Consider the following 13785-nt stretch of genomic DNA (forward strand, 5'->3'; position numbering starts at 1 on the left):
CCCTGAAGCCATGTGTTCCAGGAGAAGTACCCAGGGAGCAGGTCAGAATAAGAACATTGGTGGCATCCATGCACATCTCCAACACACACAGTTTGGCACTGAGTCTGCACTTGCCTTCCCTGACCACGCAAGGGGCTATGGGTGGTCAGGGCTGACAGAAGATCAGCATGACAATATGTTGTGTGGGCAGGCAAAGCCTAAACCTTGTGCTTTGCTTCAGGCAACTGCTTCTAAATAATAGCGAAAACTAACCTGTCAAAACAGGTGGCCTTTTCAACCAAAATTAAAAAAACTGGGGGTATTTTTAGTTTCTGCTCCAAGTATTCTACATTTATTTCGAATGGCAAATGAGGAAGGGGGGAGCTGATAGAGGTACCTGGGTTTTGACAAATTGTATTTAATTTTCAGAGATCCATATGCTATTTGGTGGGCTCTGAAAACATGTTGCTATTGAAAGTGGAAACATTTTGAGGACCATTTTTAAAAGACTGTGATAAATCTAGAGATGCCCTTCCTCTGGCCCTGCACTCAGCTGAGACAATCCCTGGCTGTCTGTGACCACCTCCAGCTTTATGCTGGCCCACGAGAGGTGTGGACCATCAATCTGCAAGCAGCCACAAGAGCCTCCGGATCAATGGATGCCTCAAGGGCCACATTTGTATTTGACAAATCCTCTGCTTATGAAATCCATGTATTACGGTGTTTCTTTCCTATGCTACAAGCATTAATCAGAGAGGCCTTTCTGGAGGGAGGAAAGTGATGGTGATTTGAGGGTAACATCTGCAATGTGATGTTGCTGCTAATATTTCTGCACTGTGACTTCTGCCACATCCAATGTCAGGAATGCTCCTTGGAGACTGACTCCTGCAAAGCCATCTGCTTGTGCAGGTGATACCTCATGCACCTTGGAGGAAACAAGCAGAAATCCACCACAGCTCCCCTTCCCCACTGTCTGACAGTTCAGAGCCAATAAAGGCTAAGCCAAGCTAAGGAATTAAATATGCTGGAAGACCAAAGCCCTCACTCCCCTGGAGCAGAAGGTAAATATCTCCAGTATTTACAGTACCAAAGTTATATTGGAGAACGCTCCCAAAGAGACACTGACTCAAAAGGAAGTGTTGCCAGGGTTTTGGCTAACACACGGATTCAAGTCCCAGCTGCAAAGCCATGTCCTGAGGACAGGAGGGTCTGGGACAGCCAGGGTCACGCAGCCCCCCAGCAGCCTGGCTGAGAAGTAGCAGAGCATTACTAAGAGCCAGGGGGAGATAAGAGAGAAGGATAAAAATCAAAATACTCAAACTCTATTTTGTCATTAGTAGAAAAAAATTAAAGTACCACCATTTTGACCTTAATATGACTAAGGACAAGGTTATAGTTTGGGGGTACACCCCTGCTCTGTAGACCCCACCTCTGCCAAATCCCTCATATGGCAATTGCCCCAAGGCACAAGGCTTTGCCACCCCAGCACAGGGATTTCCTTGGGAACATCAGCAGCTCTGCTCCAGATATAGGGTGAGGTCTGGTTCACATTCACGCTTCCCTTGCTGCTGGGAGGCCAGGCCTTTCCCACGTCTTGGTCAAACATTGGACCTGGCAGCAGGAAAAATCTGAGACTGAACTGATGCTACTGGTAACTGAGGGGAAAGCAAGTATTTTCTTCTCACTAGTTATATCCTCAGTCCTCTGCTACCATGTTTTGCTGTTACCTCAGGCCCTCTGATGGCTTAAACCCCCGTGGGCTACCATGGAGCTGCAGGCACTTACCGCAACATCAGCTCAGTATTTCCCAGAGTGCTCTTGACTCAGTCTCAGGGTGCAGCATAAGGCAGACAGAAGCTGACAAGCCCAGATTTGCAAGCTGCTTTCCCTGGGAAGCTTTCCTAAACTGTGCAATTCCTCAATCTCTTCAAATAATCAAATTTCAGGAGGAAAGCGAGAAAGAAATTCCTTAAGGGATTCACTTTGTTTCTGGGGAAATCAAAGACAGTAAGGCACCAACAAGACAAATATCCTTGATGTTAGCACAGAGCGCTGCTTCGCACGCAACACCCTTTCCATAACACACTGATTCCATCCCCAGTGATTCACAAGGAGCAACTGAGGATGTGCAGCCCTGTCCTGAGGCTAACATGTTTTCAGTTGGTTGTTTCACTGCAGTCCTCCAAAAATCCTCCATCTGCAGATCTCAACAGGTCCATCATCCTCTGTGTAGGAAATGCCCACTTGTGCCAGCACCAGTTCTGCACTTTCTGGATCTTGGCCTTGGAAGATGCACAGGACAGTGCATTTCCACAGGACAGTCTGAGCAGTGACCCAGAGGAGTTTCCCCACTAAAACCTGAGAGCAGCAACAAGCCCCAAACTCTGGTTGTAGTCCCAGTTCCCCATACTGGAGCAGAGAGCAATCCCTTCTTCATCCCCTTTTGCCCTGGATGGTGCTGGTTGCAGGAGTAGGGCTGCAGGGTGGTGGTGAAGTAGCACGGCAAAGGGAGGTCCTCAGAGCAGTCACCAGAGTGGCATTCCCATCATTGTGACAGAGAATGAAAGGAAAAGTATCCAGTTTTATTCTGATGTAAAACCAGAATAGGTTTAGAGCTTCTTGACCCATTTCACTCCCCAGACCCATTCCAGCACTTTCAGCCTGTCTTTGAGAGCTGGAATCCAGCTCAACCCATCTCCAATATCCTTCATTTTTTTATGGCTTCTAATCATCACCCAGCTACCAGATCATCCCACATTGGATGGAAACCAATGGATTCCTTAACATACACAGGCACTCCCACATAGGCTCTGTCTTCCCCTTCTGCTACTCAGCACATCTGGTCAGCAAAGGAGCCCTTTGAGTTTCCCTACTTGGTGTGAAAGCATTTGATTTGTGCCTCGTTTCGCTGCAGAACCGAGCGTAGGTGCTTTCTCATTGCCAACCACCCCCTCAGCCTTCCCAAGGGGATACTCATGTCCCCTGAGCTTGCTCTGATCAGTGAATCCTCAGATGCCAGCAGCAATCTGAGCATTTATCACTAATAACATGATTTCCTAGGGCTTAGAGGGGGAAGGTAACCCAGACCACCATATGAATAAACACAGATCTGAAATGATGAATCAGAAAAGCATGTGCTCATTAAATATGTCAGATCTCACTATAACAACCTCCTTTAAATCAAAAAATCAACTCTTGGAGTCTCTGCCTGGCCTTCCTCTCCATCTACGGAGAGCCAAAGAGCCTACAATTACAGACCAGGTCTGGATTCAGAGAAACTGAAGAACTTGTCCTAAAAGGAGCAGCTTTTATGATCTCCAATTATATTTTAGCCTGAAGTAATTGGCCCAGAGCTGGCTGCCCACCAAGACTGCTACTGTGTCTGAACCTTTCCCAGGCTGCACATGCACATCACGCAGATGGAAATGCTGAGGGGATTGTGGCTGCAGCAAAAGTAGAAATGTTGCACTGCTTGAAACTCATTGAACTTACAATAACGTCCCCAAAGCAGGCAGCTAAAACCGTTCATCTCCCTTGCTCTCCCATAAGTATAACAATTAATAGCCGTATTTGATTTTTTTTTGATTGCTCCCAATCCGAAACTCCACTTTCCAAATTCCAGCCCAGATAGAACTTCCACTGCTGAGTAATGAACCCTGAAATTGGACAGTGAGACATGTGACTGCGCTAGAAACAATGGCACTGCCTTGACTCAAAGGGGACAGGATCACAGCTTATAAATATCTTCAAGGTGACAGTACATGAGAAGGCTGGCAATTATTCATAATATTAACGGATAGTTGGAGACAGAGAACTCACAGGTAGTAAGGGAGAAAAATATCTACACCTGGGGGAAGTTCTTAGTAGGAAAGCTGTAAAGCTGGGAAGAGCTCAGCAACGAGAGAAACTAATTGCAGAGAGAAACTCGGCCCAGCTCAGGCATGGTACCTCACTCTTGGGCCTGTTTGCCCCCACTCAGCTGATATAAAGGATGCTCATGGACAATCAGGTTGGATCCCTCATGGCTGCACCACAGCTCAGACTTATAACGCACCAGGGCTAAAGCACAAAAGAAGAGAAGGTCACAAACTACCCAAGTGTTGTCACAAATACCATTAACTTCGTTCACCTTCTGACTAAAGGTACCCCAGACGAACAAAAAACAGCAGCTGTTCCCCTGCTCCGTGGTTTCCCCAGACACAAAATGGCGGACACTGCCCCACTCCATGGTTTTCCCAGACACAAAATGGCAGCCACTCCCCCACTCCATGGTTTCCCCAGACACAAAATGGCAGCCACTCCCCCACTCCATGGTTTCTCCAGACACAAAATGGCGGACACTGCCCCACTCCATGGTTTCCCCAGACACAAAATGGCATCCATTCCACAAAAATGGTGGCCATTCCCCCACTCCATGGTTTCCCCAGACACAAAATGGCAGCCATTCCACAAAATGGCAGCCATTCCCCCACTTCATGGTTTCCCCAGACACAAAATGGTGGCTATTCCCCCACTCCATGGTTTCCCCAGACACAAAATGGTGGCCATTCCCCCACTCCATGGTTTCCCCAGACACAAAATGGTGGCCATTCTCCCACTCCACACCCCATTGTTTCTGCAGACACAAAATGGTGGCCGTTCCCCCACTCCACACCCCATGATTTCCCCAGACAAACAAATGTGACCAATAAAAGTTGGTTCTTTCTCCTCCATGTAGAACAGTGAAACGTGTCTCCAGCACACGGAGAAACTGAAGGTGCTGGAGACTGAGGGTGCACAGCTGCTGCTAATTTCTTAAATCGGTCAAGTAAACAGCAATCCAATCTGCCATTACATTTGCAGGTTGAAGGAAGAATATGAAAATAAGGGGACTGACTTTGGGACGAGGGTTATCAGAGACTTCCTTGGTAAGCTCTGCAATGCCTCACTGCTGCTGTTGGACATTCTGACCTATGCAAATCTTCTTCAGCACATTTGTCTTTGGATCTGTGCTCGCACACAAACACGTGACCCGCGCTTACGTGTGTTGCATGAGTTGTGAAGTGCTGGCACCTCCCAGCCTCTGGGAAAACATTAGAAAAGATCACATTTCCTTTTCGTGACTTAACAGGTTCCTTGTATTTGTTTGCAGCTTCTCCGCTTTGCAGCTGCAACACAACAGCCTTCGGCAGCAGCACAAGAGCCTCTGGGCCCAGTTCAAATCCATGATTTCCTTCAAAATTTTCCACAGCAATGCTTCCCGCTGTCAGTTTGTGTCTGCGTCCCCGTCACGATGCAATGGGCAGTAAAGAACGGCTGGGGCAATATTTCCAGCCGCCCTCGGCTTTCCAAGCAGCTTTGAGAGACTGCTTATTTCAGTACTGCTTCAATGTTTCTCTCCTGTTTGAGAGTCGCAGCACACGATGCTCTACTTTGGCTAATTAATTTTTAAAGAAGCTGGGTATATTAATGTAAATTCTATTAGCGATGCCTCTTGGCAGCCTGTGTATTAAATACAATGCCAGTAGCATGACAACTCTTGACAGTCTCCACAGTGGTAAACTACATATATTATTATTTTATGCTCCTTTTAATGATTTTAAGACACATCCTTAAAATAAACCAGAATTGTTAGTATGCTTGTACTAAAGCACAGAAATATTCCTTCTTATTTTAGCAAAGCGTATGTTCCTATTAGAGCTGGAGATGCCAGATAAAGACTGGCACACACCATGTGTGGTGTGAAGTGGTGGAGCTGTGTTGCCTGCAGAGGGATTGCAGACGCTGATATCAAGGGAGGCTCTGACTTGCTATTCCTTTGGAGCCATAACTTGATATTCCACATTGGATGATTATCATCAAGGGACAATCACAATATTTGATAGCAAGCCCAACTACCCTGCAAACTGTTTTGATGATAAAAGTTCCTAAATCTCTGCTTGTGTGATGGCCACTAGAGAGGGACAAAAGAAGAGGCTTTGCAAGTGCAAATCCCTGCTTGGGAGAGTTTATAATGCAAAGTTCAGTGGCAGCACTGTCTGTGTTGGATTCAGCCCTTTCCACGATGAAGGAGAAGAATCTGCTGACAGGTTATATTCCATAGCAAATAAGTTGTGCTGACTGCTCGTGATCCAGCAGGAGTTGGACACAGGAAGGCTATTGTGCAGGATCCAAGCAAAGCTGGATCTTGCCCAGCATGAGGTATTACAGAGAGAAAAGAAACTAAACAGGGCCAGCACAGAAGTGAAGGGAACCTTTCCAGAGCCGTCTTGGTGGGACTAGCAGGACTGAAAGCCTGGGATGGGACAATCAGCAAGAAAAGAAAAGAAAGGAAGGGGGGTAAACAAGCAGTCCTGGAACAGACAGGAACACAGCTGATTTCACAGGGACCCTTTAACCTGCAGGGTCACATTAGATCCTGGAGTGTAAACAGGCTGGCAAAAACAGCCCTGTAGCCACAAAACTCACTGTTAAAACTCTCTGCTCTCATGTGCCTGGCCCAGGTATTCAACAGTTCACTGTTCTGCTAGTCCAGAAAGCAAGTAAAGCTAATCAGAAGGTCTCAGCCTCTGCCATCGTGGGTGTCAAATACAACGCCACACAATGGGACAGATGGATTTCTAGTTCCTTCCTACCTTTATTTATTTTTATTTTAAAGCAGCACGTTGAAGACATGGAAACCTAACAGTTAAGTAAGGCTGCACAGGTAACTTGAACTCAGCGCTCTCAACATAACAAAACCTTGAGCTGGCCAGTTGCACTCCTGTCTCTGTTAGGCCTCCCTGCTTTACTTCACTGTGCAGGAGGGACAGCGTGGCAGGAGCTGATGTTCTGCTCCAGCAAACACTGTTTACCATCTTCTACTTTTGACTCTGTAACCTCGGCATCCTTCAAATGAAAGGGGCAGATCCACTGATAAGGTCGGGCTGCTCTCTGCCCCCAGGTATTTACTGCTGCTCAGATGAGTTCACCTGGGTAGGCTCCACAGCAGAAGGGAAAAGGTGCTGGCTGACAAAACCCGGTCAGAAGACATTGAGTGCCCTTGTGGAAATAATTTGTGACTGGATAGTATTTTGCCTGTGTTGGGAGCCAGCAAGGTAAAATAGGTCAGTTCAGTTTTGTGGCCGAGTCCTACTACAGACGGAACCTGAAGATGTTGCTGCCTGCAGACATCTTGGGTTTTGCATATAGTATTTTCACCTTCCTCTGCAGTATGTCAGCTGTGACGAGTTACATCTGAAAACATCACAATGCACACTTTAGGAAGGGTCTTTTCAGACCCTTATTTCGATCAACTAAAGGCTTAAAGTAGCTTGGGGGTAGTGGCAGCTAAGGAAAGGGTGGGGAAGGTGCACGAGCACCATCCATCACTTAGGGCTTATGAGTGGCTCTCCCAATTTCTTTTAGCCTCACTCCCAAATTTGGTAAACGCAGATATTTTTTTTTCCAAGGTCAGAAGTCTTGTTCAGCCCCAAACAGCTTTTCTCACGTCCTTCCTCACCCGTGCCTTCATTCCTCCAGAAAACAGACGGAAGGGAGCAGATAAAAAAAAAACATTGGCACAGCTCTGCCTTGGACTACCATATGCTCCTCTGAATCTCCTCTTGTCCTCTGAATAACCAATTTCTGCTCTCTGCTCTCTCACATGCAGTAATCAAAATACTGGAAGAAAATATTCATACTTTTCTCAGCCACATGGTTTGACATTTCAAACACCAGCACCCTGGCCCTTCCTTCACCCTGCCAGCACTCAAACAGACCGTGTTTCTTTCCCTCAATCACTGAGATTTGGTTGGTGGCGAAGAGAGACTTTGGCAAAACATCCTATTCCGAAGCACATGGCACATATGAGAGATCAGTGGCAATCATCCCATCCATAATGTCAGAATCTAAAGAGAGATTTAATCTCATGATATTTGAAGACTTCACAAGAACAAGTTTCCTTTTTTTATTTCGACTTTGGGATTTCCTGTAACGGAAATAACAATCCTCAAATTATCCTTTCCTGTTGGAAGGAAAGTTTTGCTGTACAAAACACACAGCAATGGCTCAAAGCAGTTCTTACCTCCTAGGAACAAAAGGTCACCACAAGAAAAAGTGCAAGAAGCAGAACTTGCACATCACAAGGATCAAATGTAGGTCAACGCTGGCATGCTTTGAATATTTTTTTCCTCTGCACTGAACAAAGAGGTTAATTCCACCCCAGGCCAGACCATTCTGGGAGGGAGAGTGGCTCTCCTCCACCTCTCTGCTCCTCCCTAGGCTGCAATTCAAACCAGTCCCAAGAACCTGCAGTCAGCAGTGTAACAAAATTGTTGAAAAGATCTCAGCCTAAAACCACTCTCACACATTAACTGGAGCTTAACTGGGACACCAGAGCTGATTACAACTCACACATTACCCAGCAAGATGCTGCAGGTATCAATTCCCCACAGGACCCAGCAAAGCCAGCTCTAACATCAGTCCAGTGAACTGGCCTTCTGCAGACTTTCTCCCATTCCTGTGATGAACCAAAGCTTTTGGCCCTGCAGCAAGAGACCTCAGGGACTCACCAAAGGCATCTTCTTTATCTCCATATAGAGAGATTAAGGGTTTAGCAACTGCAGTCAGGAATGCTTGCCAACAGCCCATCCACAAAGCCCAAGAAGTAGGGGAAAAGCATCCATCAGCACTGAAGTAAGCCAGTGTCAATTCTGATTTGCTAAAAAGCAGGTGAGCCTTGAAGCCTTGGAAGTGGTGTATGGGGAGAGTCATCAAGGAGTCTGATCCAATACTCCAGTCTCTGAAAGCATCTCATACAAAGAGCACAGCAAACTGCAGCTCCAATGGTGCAAGGGAAAGCAATTTGTTCTTGAGCAAAAGGGAGGGGGGAAAAAAAAAGACTCCTGTAAAATACTGGAGGGGGAGGGAAAGAACATAAGACTTGAACAAACCCAGCTTTAAATCCCAAGAGAGTTACAGGAAACTGCTTGAAAATGAGAGAAAAGGCAAAAGCAGCTTTCCTGGATGCCAGATGTGACTTCAGGACAGGAAAAGCTGTGATTTTCCAAGAAAGAGAGGATTTTGCCTTGGAGGGACAGATCTAAGGACAAACCAATCCAGCTTGATGTGAAATCTCACCCTGCCATCGGTTCCATCTTGCAGGTGTCCCAAATCCTCCCTGAAGTTAACCTTGGTGCCAGTCACTCCAGGGGGTACGAGTCTGTTGCTGCCAGACCTCAGCAGGTGTGAAGATCTCCACACACCTCATATTCATCACTAGACATGATACAAGGGACAGAGAGAAGAAGCAGCTTACTCTTCAGATCGAAACTTGAGTGTGCAAGGGCAGAATTTTCTCCTAACTTATAAAATGATCAAATTTAGAACAGGACTCATGTAAAACCAAGTGAACTTTGGGCAGTATGCATCACACATCAGCAGGCTGTTTTACAAGGTGCCTAGCCTTAGCATTTCATGCACTTCAGAAGTTGTGTTGGCATGTGTCTGCCACAGCCACCAGCCATCCTGCAAGGCCACTGCCTTTCCCTGCTCCTCCTGGACTCCCTTGATGGCTCTCACACAACATATGAACTGTGGACAGCGGTGACTCAATACAGCAGCAGAACCACTCACTCCCAAAGTGCCGATGGCCAGAGAAGGAAAACTTGGTGCCATTAGACCCCTCCTCCAGCTGCTTTGGATTTACTGCATCAAGGAAGACAAGATTCCTCATTCTGCCAGTGCTCTCTTTGCTCAGTCCTCACTGAGCCTTCCCCAGTGTCTGTCAGCAGACAAGAAAATGTTTCTTGAGGTGCAGCTTACAGATTGCTGCACAGAAATAGTTTATTTGCTTACAGTGCCAGGGATGCAGCATTAGGGATGCTCTCAAGTCACTTGAAGCATAGTATGACTACAACACAAGCCACTGGAGCAGAAAGCCTGGAAGGGGGAAGGGAGACCAAGGGAAAAAAAAAAAATTCAGGCTGTCTTGGATGCTACAAGCTTTGCTTTTTTTCCTCCTTTCCTAATGTGACACAGTAAGCTGCACAGGAGCACAGAGTAACAAATGGTTCCTGCAGGGATCACTTTATTAATGAAGTATTGATAAAGGCAAAATTTGAAATGCCTAAATAATAAATGCTGCTTTGCATTTATAGCACAACCTTAAGCTCAAAGATCTTTCATGTCTGTCTTAGTCACTTGCAAAATGGCTTTTCAGGAAGGTTCTAGATATTCTGTGAAAGCCCAGATCATCACGAATTAGGGCTGCCTACATCATAAAATTATGCTCATCAACTGAGTCAGCACTGGAACAAGATTAGCACTAACAACACTTGATAGACAATAACAAGACAAATTTAAGGTACTCCAAAAAGTTTATTACAGTGTAGATGCACTATGCAATGGTTGTCACCGGAAAAATTACTACAGTGTGGAGCTAATAGCTAATTTTCCGAAATGTTTTGCAGTAACTTTGAACACTCAAATGAAAAGTGGGTGTTGTGAAAGTGAAAGCATTCTGAGCCAAATTTTGCTCTTAGATGTGCTGTTATTGCAGCTCCTAATGAGATTTGGTCTTCTAGGCAAGAATCAGAGCAGTAGCATGCAATTTTTTTTTTTTAACTGAAATAATATTGATTTAGAGCTTGGTGGAGGAGTCTAGTTATATACAGTTCTACAAATTTTAATTTTTTTTTTTTTTTACACCTGTGTCTTTGCAGCTGCCAAGCTTTCATAAAATAAAACCAAGGTTAAATTGAGCAGTAGCTCCTTCCCTAAGTGACTCACTGCATCTCTCTCTCCTGCACTTGCCATTCAGCCTCCTTTCTCCAAGGCTATGCTTTGGTAGTGTTTTACTCCAATTTTAGCCATATCCTACATGATATGGCTACAAGAATCAGTTCCCCAGACTTCCCCTGGCAGAGCTAAATATGTTTGTGCTATAGGAAAAAACAACACCATATGGCAGTTGTTTGATCTCTAAGCAGAAGCTGGTTTTTTGAAAACTGATGAGCTCCACCTGTCTAGAAAGTTGCCTTTCCCTCCCAGACACTGCCAAACTTATTTGCACACTGCACATGTCCCCAGCATCCAGGATAAGGAAACTGTGGAGATCTTTTCTGGACTGTCACCAGTTCCTGATTACACAAACTCTGCAGTGTCACTGCTGTCTTCAAAGGTGACCAGAGACTGGATTTTCCCTATTCAGGTACATCAATAGTCTTTGATACTCTGACATGGGTAGCTGATGGGATTTTCCCATCCATTTCCCAGGATATTACCCCAACTGCAAACCTACATTTGCACATAACCTGAGGTACACAGATACATACTGTGGCTCAACATCCAGTTACATAAGCCTGACGCACCATGTTATCAGCCTGCTTTTAGGAGCCTCTGACATTATCTTGGACGAATTCTACAGGCCAGTGATTCTTGCTCAGTGTTGTTGTGACCTTTATATCTGCATGAAAACCACTTAAGGACATAAGAAGGGTTCAGCCTTTCATGGGACACAAAGTGTCCACTCTGACCTGCCACATGGTGCCAACAAGAGACCAAGAGGTACCAGTTGGGTATCCTGGGCTTTGTGCCACGATGTGGCCTGGGTGCATCCATACAAAAAGAAAATAAACCACAACTAGAAAGGAGGCATGAGGAGAGGGAGAGTAAGCATGATTTCCCTGAGCAAGATGCTGGCTCTGCTTTCTTTTCTTTTTTTCATGCTGTGCAACTATTTGCTAAAGGAAATAATTTCACTAAAGATGCTCCGCTTCCTTTGCGAAATTACTCTTTAAATGCTGATTCTCCATCTGTTGCACAGCTCCAGATTTTGAAAGATATTTAGGGACCCAATAGCTCCCAATTCAAATAGATGTCTGACATGTTTTAAAAATTAAATTTCTGCTTTTACATGTAGTGACACACAAATTCAACCCTTGATTTTTTAGGCTGGGGGAAAAAGAATTGTAAGAGCAATTGGAATGATTAAGGAAAACAGACTTGGCCTCAAAACAAGATACAAACCTTGATGCAAAAGGTTATGGACCACATCTACATCTCAGACACACCATGTGCTACACCAAAGAGTTTATTGGTTTGTAATAAGCTCTCAAGTGTGAAAGCAAATGAAAGTTAAACTTCCTTCACATCACATGAGCTCAGTAAAGCTTACTTAAACTCACTTGCCACTCACATCTGGCTCCCAGGAATCTTGGCAGAGCACCATACAAGAGGTACCTACTTCCACACCATCTAACCAACACCTTCTTCATTAAGTGGAAATGAAAAGCAGCCTCAGTAGGGAATTTTTTTCCTATAGGAAAACATGTGTCAAAGCTCCAGAGTCACAGTTATCACATCATGGGGTTAAGGCATAGAACCACAAGGGCAGAGCAGACAGGGCTTTGCAGACTAACACAGGCAGCACTCTATGATCCTCAACATGGCTCCTAGACCTCCACCAGCCATCACCACCTTCACTCCAGTCCCCTGACAAGTCTGCAAGTCACAGATTATAGAGATGCCTTTAAAATAAATAGTTCCCTTGATGAAGCTGAGCTGCTGGCTGCACATTTTCTCCTCGGTAGTCACCTGAAAACTTTGCACCTTTGCTGTATGAATTCAGAACTTAATTTTCCTGTATTGTTAATTTTTAAATTGGCTTTTTTTAATCCATACATTTTCACACTCATGCCATGCTTATCTACACGTTCACATTTTTATAGAATTCTTCAGATTCATTCATGGGAAGTTATGTTAAACACACTCTAAAAGGAAACACTTCTTGAGTCATCTATCCATAAAGTGCTTTCACTATCATGAGTCTATCCACTAAGGACTCCAAGGGACAGCAAATCCAAATGTATAGCTTTCCTAAAAGCCTTTTGAGTTGCAAACTAGAAAGAAATGCTGTATAACTTATTTGAAATGTGAGCCAGTCTCCAAATAGATGAAGCTCCCAAACAGCTTTCTTGGTTTTCAGATAAAGACTAAACTAAGACACCATGGCAAAGATAAGGTGTTCAATACAAGACATGTAACAAGTTAAAATCAATCATGTGTTCTACTTTTCTATCACCAAGGGATCTTCCAGAAAACTGTAATCTTGCTGCAAAACCTTGCTTAGTCTTTCATTTCTCATTGCACCACACCAACTCAAAGCAACGGTAAGTCAAGTCCATCTTTCACATTGTTTAAAAATTAAGGTTCAGCACACTGCCAAGTTTCCTTCTTGGACACACAAAGGTCTAAAAAGTTTGCTTCAAGAAACAATTAGCTCTTCCATTCATCCTGTGATCTCTTCATTCAGAAACCAAATGACTGCCCTCTTTCATACTAGCCAAGATTGATGCTCTCATATCTCAGGGTAGCAGTCTGGAGCAGACTGAAGAACCACTTAAAAATGATGTATTCATTATTCATTTCCAGAGTTCATTAAATAATCTTTCATATTTGTTTTCTTTGTATTTTTGCCACGACTGAGTGCAAATAAGCTTACTACTGGGTCTCAGAGGAGAAGATCAAGGATGCTGATTACCTCAGTATACAGCCTGTGTTCTGCTGGAGGTTGCAGAAGAGTGTTTCTCCTCCTGAAAACCCCAAAACATACCCAGTGTAAACAGCAGTCACTGCCTGCAGTGCACATCAGCTGATGGTTTGGGAAGAACTCCGACAGCCCTCAGCAGGGCTTTGACAAGAGTGGAGCATAAAACAGCTTTTTCCCCTCGGAAACAGGCATTCAGTGAGGAAAACAAGCAGCAGGAAAAGGCTATCCTTAGGGAAGCAGGGAAGCCAATACTCCACCCCAGGGAAACCATCTCCAGGGAGCAGAGTACAACTTCC

At 44.9% G+C, this 13785-nt stretch overlaps 1 protein-coding gene across 1 annotated transcript in view; it reads right to left on the reverse strand.

Annotated features, from left to right (window-relative positions):
• PAK5 (p21 (RAC1) activated kinase 5) overlaps positions 1–4190 on the reverse strand; it is a 199506-nt gene extending 195316 nt beyond the window's left edge. The window contains exon 1 of the mRNA XM_032682856.1: positions 4109–4190. The gene's annotated coding sequence lies outside the window, so the exon portion shown is untranslated. The remainder of the gene's footprint in view (positions 1–4108) is intronic.
• Between the last annotated feature and the right edge of the window lie 9595 nt (positions 4191–13785).

The sequence above is a fragment of the Chiroxiphia lanceolata genome, chromosome 3 (assembly GCF_009829145.1).
Source record: "Chiroxiphia lanceolata isolate bChiLan1 chromosome 3, bChiLan1.pri, whole genome shotgun sequence".
Taxonomy (NCBI): Eukaryota; Metazoa; Chordata; class Aves; order Passeriformes; family Pipridae; genus Chiroxiphia; species Chiroxiphia lanceolata.